General features: G+C 33.5%; 1 long non-coding RNA gene across 1 annotated transcript; it reads right to left on the bottom strand.

Annotated features, from left to right (window-relative positions):
- Positions 1 to 2401: 2401 nt before the first annotated feature.
- LOC107643644 (uncharacterized) lies at positions 2402 to 7484 on the bottom strand. The gene is made up of 5 exons (XR_015883156.1): positions 6918 to 7484; positions 4395 to 4535; positions 3940 to 4302; positions 3755 to 3859; positions 2402 to 2798 (listed from the first exon to the last, which is right to left on the bottom strand). It is a non-coding gene; the product is annotated as an uncharacterized LOC107643644 (long non-coding RNA).

The raw sequence follows: 7484 nt of genomic DNA, 5'->3' as shown, positions 1-7484 counted from the left end.
GATTGACATGGTATTTGATACATAGAAGGGAAAATTTTCTATACAAGATATACTCATCTTGTTGGATTTAGTGTATGCAAGTCGCCTGTTACAAAAGATAAGGAAGGGATTGTTAGTTGAAGAAAAAACTTGCCAAATACTAGAAATAGAAACTTAATAAGAGAAAGGTGCAATGCTTTAATAGCTTTTAAAAGAATGAAAGGAAAATTTGTAGTTAATAGATTTCATGAAAGTCATACATATGCAATAGCTACACATAAGAAAAGACCATTCTTACTATCAGCAAGGAATGTAAATATTATTCATAAAAACTTGTTGGTTTTATATTGCAAAGCAGATTTAGGGCTTGAAAAGTTCTATCCAGTGTATAAAGAGTAAGTTGGAGTTATGAGAACATAGGCGGTACAAAAAGAGATCTTTTAAATTATTCAAAGAATCTAAAACCCCTAGAGACTCTTATGAACATATTTGTATAGATAATGTGAAGAGAAAATATAAAAAGAATAATTCATTCCACTTTAACTTCCAAACTGACAGTGAAAAAAAGTTTAAATGTCTTTTGGGTAGATGGTCTCTGTAGAAAAAATTATGCTTTATTTGGAGATATTATTTTATTTGACACAAGATATAATATAAACAAGTATAGTATGATCTTTACACAATTCACTAGGGTAAATCATCATCAGCAAAGTATAACCTTTTGGAATTGCCTTCGTAGCTAATAAGAAATTTGATTCCTTTGTTTGGTTGTTTGAAATATTTCTTAAGATATGATCATAGCCATGAAAATTGCAATAGAACAAGTTTTTACGGCTCTTCTCATAGATTTTGCATGTGCCACATTTTAAAAAAAAATTCAGAAAAAGTCGGTGCTCATTTGAATGCCAATAATGAGTTAAACAATCTATTTAAGTCATGTGTTTGGAATTCAGAGTCACCGGAAGAAATTGAACTGCAATAGAAAAAATCTATCACTGATTTTGACTTGAAAGAAAATAGTTGGCTATCTCAAATGTAAGATATTTGAAGCAAATGAATACTAGCTTAATTTTAAGAACAACTTTAAGATCAAAGAGTGAAAATTCTTTCTTTGGTCATTTTTTTAATAAGAACCTTAGCCTAATAGAATTTTGGATGAAATTTGACTATGCAATAGAATCCCAAAGACAATAAATTATTTGTTGATCATAATATACTTCATTTTATGCCAGAATTAAAATTACATAGGAATATAGAAAAGCATAGCAGAAAGGTAGTCTATACCGACAAATACTTCTATATATTTTAAAATGAGTTAGAGTCCATGTGTAAATTATGGAGTTAAAGGAACAAGTAAAGATGATGGAAAGTTAATTCACCTAGATATAAACGTTTCTAAAATTAAATTTTACATATATTATTCATTTATTTATGGACCAGTCAGCTCCATACTATTCATATTAGTATGCATACTATAACATTAACATACAACAAAGAGAAAAATATAAGTTAATCTTTTGTGATCACCTAACAATAATTACAATAAATGCATGTTTCATACGCTTAGAAAGATTTATATATTATTTCAATTACAAAAACTCATGTAATACCTTTGAATTATGATAATATTTTTTTTTTTACTTGAATTATGATAATATACTAATGCAAATTATATAATTACTATGATAATTTTTTTTATACTTGAATTATGATAATATACTAATATGCAAATTATATAATTGAGAAGTTCTCAATTTGTTTCTTATTTTTATTTATTACTCTACCCATCGTCAATAAAAATAAATACTATTGGATGAAAAAAAAAATCATTTTATTTTTTTATTGAATAAAAACAGTCATGCAGTACAATTATATTTACTTATTTATTTATAACATTTACTTATATATGATAAAATAGTTGAAACGCACGTCATTTAAGTATTCTTCCTCCAAATCCCAGTAGGAACACCATAACATATTGGAGATGCCCGTCATAAAACGAAGCCTGCAGGCTTTACGTGCTTGGCCCATGAAAGCTCCAATTTTAGGTCGGTGACCACAGTTGATCGTAGGTGAATCAGTTTCTGCCGATTCTTGTACTTTCTTTTTTGCACCTTTTCCTCTTTGTTTTAGAACCCTTTAAGTTCATAGCCTCCAGTGGAAGATCATACCTTTGTCTCAACCACGCATCAAGCATAGCCATACTAAATTTATTGATTTACTGGCTCTCTATTAACAGAGTCATCAACTTCCATAAAGAATACAATGCAATTGAGTCTGAAACGTATCTCAAGTGGGGTAAAGACATATCTGATTCACTACAGTTACCTTTATTTATCGTTACTCACAAAGGCACGGCAGTGAATCAGATATGTCTTTACCCACTTGACATACGTTTCAGACTCAATTGCATCTCCAATTATTTCATAGATAACTCCTACCTCCATAGATGAATGAAATCGAATTGTAGTGCATAACAAAATACCACCAATTCACCAAATAGATTTGACTCAAAGTACAAGATAAATGATGTGACAAAGTCAAGCCTGAAGAGTGCTCTCTAGATACTGCAATATTTTCTATGGACTAAGATAACATTCTTCCAAGTGCCATGATGTAATTGTAGAATCAAATAGCAAAGCTCCCTTAGCAACTGATTTTATCATTTCAAGTCTCTCAAGTTCCTTAAGATCCTCTGAGAAATTAAATGGTGGGCTTCCTTAAGATCCTCAATATTTTCTATGGACTAAGATAACATTGTACTCTTTATGAAAGAGCTGAGAATGTAAATGGTGGGCTTCCTTTGCAAATGAAAGAGCCTAGCAAATAAATAAGAAAAAGAGATACTGTGAGCTGGGGAAAAATGTAAACCGATGCTATATATACTTAAAAAGAAGAATACAACATGTCCTTCATTGATTAGGTCAACTAAAAGTAACATTGTTAGCTCTTGTTACAATTTATGCATGGCCCTAACCCTAAAATGGGACAACCTACACCACCCCCTCCCCTTTCTATGTATTTTTTCTCCATCAGTAAAAAAATTAGTTATGCCTTATACTAGGTCAGAGAGAAATATCTTTATTTCTAACAAGTTAATGAAAAAAATTCAACCCATTGCAAACCAGCACGTATGGAATGAAATTAACTTGATATATATTCTTTCAAGAAGTCAATTTGAATTGGAAGAAGATAAGACACGTGTCCATAGACCTACAGCTACAAGACAAAGAATTTTGAAGTTAATAAAAAAACCTTGTTTTAAAATAATTAAGACGTGCTTGAATGAAAAGGTAGAAGCTAGAAGGAGGAAAGTAAAAATGCATTTGGACCTATATATAGATGTATTAAAATTTTTGAATTTTTGACTTTGATTTAGACCATTTCATGAAAGGGACCCTTGGAGCAACTGTTTAGTTTTCTCCATTTTACCTCACAGTCACAAATGTGGTGCTTGCCGTAGGTTAGACCACTTACATTACCCATTGAGTACAGCCTTTCCAGAAATCCTGTGTAACACAGGATGTTTGTGCACTGGACTGCCCTTTCTTAGACCATATCATGTCCAAATCCATTTTCAAGTTCATGTATGTTTTCACTATTAACCCAAGTCGGAGATAAAATATACACCAGTTTTGCAATCTCTTATTAAAATAGAACAATGAAGACAAGTATGACACATGTTTCAAATAGCACTTATCTATTACTTAAAAAATTTAAGGCAGCCAATGGGTAACACAAGAATTTAGATTGAATCAAAATCAATGATACTTACCTCTATTAACCGTCCATTTGCAACAAGCCTTGGGCAGTGGGCACAAATCATAGTAAATAACTAAATATAACCAGCAAGAAAAGTGGAATGATTTGAAACAGAAACCTAGGATAAGATTAAAAGAGAACAGAGTGATGATTTTGGATAAAAGAGCATGATAAAATCTGCCTGAAAAAGAACCTTACATTTGAAATCAGTTCCGGAGCAGCCTTTTGAACATCATCAGCTGTAATGTCATTTTGAAAAGGGTTTTCATTACAACAAGAGTTCTTATGAGAGCTAGAAAGTAAAAATGAGAAAATCTGCTGAAATCCTATTAATGATGAATGGTTTCGTTTAAGATAACGTGTCTAGGATTCAATATTTGAAAGTTCATTAAAGCGCTCTAATGAATTCTGGAATGCCTCACAAATAGGTGAAACACATAGGGCATGACTTAGCCTTCTACTTTCCCAAAGAAAAGTCAACCACGTCTCAATTGAGATATTCTTCCATTCAAACATTCTAGTCAGCAGCTTGTATGCATTACCGGAGAGTTCCATGAAACCCTGGGGATATGCCAATGAAAACCAAAATCTTGTCACTGAACATATTATGCAACAACTACAGCAACCAATATGACAAAAGAAGTAATCTGAACCTTCAGTTGCATTAAATCTATTATATTGCAGACTAGAATCATTCTACTGTCAGGCAGAGAACAGTCTCCATCCTCAAAGCAACCAAGAGGAGAAATATCCAACCATAGATCCAATGTAGCTTTGACATCTTCAAAGATTTGCTGGTTAATATACAAAACAAAGTAAGCTTACTAGCTTAGCAAAATAAGAAATTCAATAAGACAAAGTATATAATTGATTCTAAGACCATAATTTGAGGACAACATTCACCGACCGTGTCAATGCCCTTCCAAATATTAAAAGAAGAGAAATAAATAATAGTTTATGTTCTAGTACCTTTGAACTTGGTTCATGTAACGACCCAACTTCTAACACATCATGATCGTACCAAAAGTAAGGCGTTACTGACCTGTTTTCCTTTATTATCTATTTAATATTGAGCCTTTACGTCAATATCGTGTTTCAGTTTTTAAGAAAATTGCAGAAAATTTTGTTTTTAATTATTAAAATCATATATCAAAGATTTCCAAGTAATAATAATCACATAAATACTAATAATAATAATAATAATAATACTAATAATAATAATAATAAATGTTATATAAAGGAATTTAAACGAAACTCAGATACAACTCATATCCCTCTCTATAAAATAAAAATCTTAATCAACAAAGGCGAGGGAACTCTATGAAAACAACATGAAATATAAGTAAAGTCCTACTAATCGTCCGCGGATTCAGACTGAGTTTTCGAACATGTATCACTGAAAGGGTGAAAAATTTTTGGGGTAAGAACAAACTACACGTTCTCAATAGGGAATGGGAATGCCGTAAAAGTATTGAATAAAATACAAATAGTTAACTCATATTCCAAAAACAGTTTTCTTTATTAAACCTTTAAAAATTTCTTAAGTCTTACTTAAAATAGGTTAAATCCCTTTTTTTAAATCATATTACTTAAATAAAATCTCAGCCATATTAACAATTTATCAGCCACAAACAGCATTCCTCAATCACTGCAATAACTAAGTAAATCAGCAACATAAGTAATATACCCAAATCCAATACACAAATATTACTCCTCAATACATTACTGAGTTCACAGCATCAACAAAATATCCAATCAAGCACACAAGCAAGTCACCAAGACAAATAGCACAAACACAGAAAAACAAGATAAGCAAACACAATCAAATACAAATGCACAAACATGGATGATGCATGTCTAGCCCTAATGCAGGCCATGAGCTTATGTGTCGGTTATCTACCCGCATCCCGACATTATCCATTCACGAATCCACGTTATTCCGGATATGATTTTCCAACTCGTGCACAAATAAATAGCTACCCTTCTGTGGCAGCCTCTGCTCTACTGTGGCAGACATAGAACTTTCTGGTCTACTGTGGCAGAAATCAAACAAATCATCACTTGATATCTTTCATCATAGACATATCTTTAACTAAATCATTATATTTTTATAAAAGTTCGGACATAACCTCCCCTAAAAATAGGACTTAACCACCCTTACGGGTTCCCTCTTTCTCAACAATCCGCCAGCCTTTTATTAGCAATTATCACAACAATGGATTCTCAATAAACATCTCATCGTAATTCAGTTTAACGACTAACATCCTTTCATCAAATAAAATCAGAATTTCCCTCAACCATTCTTTAAAAATAACCCAGTCCAACTTCAAAATTTCATAACTAATTTCCCTAAAAAAATCAGCCTTTAACCTCATACAGTTTCGTTCACTATCAAATTACTTATTCATTTTCAAAACTACTATTTTATCTTAAAATTCAGGTTTTAAGAAAAGTGATTTAGTAATCAAACTTCAAATTCTTTAACAGTTCTCAAACCTAAATCTAGTTAATTATAAACCCATATTAACAACCACCATAATGTCATCAAATGAACAATTCAATAGCAACCAACATGACATAATCAGCTAAAATCAGAATTTCCAGCAATTCTAAAATAATCAGAAAACCAGTAACAATCACAGCCTCAACCAAAGTAAATCTCACCAGTTAATTACTCACGACAACGAATCCAGTCAACATCACAGCCATAAACCCAAACTCAATTCACAACCGCATCCAACTTAACAAACATCACACTGCTCACAAATATTGTCAACACATACTTTAATTCTTGTTTTTTGAAGACATTACAATATTCATATAACTTTAAAATGACTTAATCATATTAAATATATTATCACAATTTGATAACTTACCTTTGTTATTTAACAATAGTTCACACTACCAGAGCAAGCAAGCACTCATCAGTTTAGTATAAAACTTCCTTATTATCACGTTTACATCACTAACTTCATAGTACATTCAACACACTCTTGCGGACTACAGCATTCCCATATCAACATGTTCTACCTTACTATCGTAAAATCAACAAGAGGCAAAATCAGTCACACATTTAATCCACAACCAAAATCCATACTTCATCTATTCGCAATAATCCAGTAAACTTTCCAGGCATTCAAAGTTTAAAATATTTAACTTAATAAAATATCCCCTACCTCCGAGTGTAGAAATTAGAAGAAATCCGAGACGGGTTGTGGCGGCAGTGGCTGAGCCAGCGTAAACAGTAGCAGAAACAGGGGCTGAGCAGAGGACAGTGACTCCAACAGTGGCATTTTCCGGCGTCAATGGCGGTGAGAAACAGTTACAACAGCGGCAGCTTCGTTCGTCACTTCTCCTCTCTCGCAGCTTCGGTCTCTCTCGCTTCCTCTGGGGCGCTTGCTTTCTCTCCCTCTGCGAACAGCGGCGGAACGGCCTTGATGGAAGGCAGAACGGCGACCGCCAAGCTGATAGCGGCAAGGCGCGGCGGCGACGACATCTTCCTCTCTTACTGGCTTGTGCGTCGCTCTCTCACTCCCTCTATGACGGCAAAGCGGCGGCGAGGTGGTAGTGACTCCCACCGCACCGTCTCCGTTTCCTCTCTTCCCTCTTCTCCCTATCTTCTTCCTTCTTCCCGGACCCCCCCCCCCCCCCTATTTCTTTCTTTCCCCTTCTCCCCTGATTCCGTTTTCCCCCTTTTCTTTCTTATTCTTCATGTGTGTGTGCGCGGCTGTGAGGAGAGATGT

Source organism: Arachis ipaensis, chromosome B5, assembly GCF_059453495.1.
Source record: "Arachis ipaensis isolate K30076 ecotype BB chromosome B5, ASM5945349v1, whole genome shotgun sequence".
NCBI lineage: Eukaryota > Viridiplantae > Streptophyta > Magnoliopsida > Fabales > Fabaceae > Arachis > Arachis ipaensis.
Note: the sequence above shows the minus strand (reverse complement) of the source record. Positions and strands in the feature narration are given on the sequence as shown.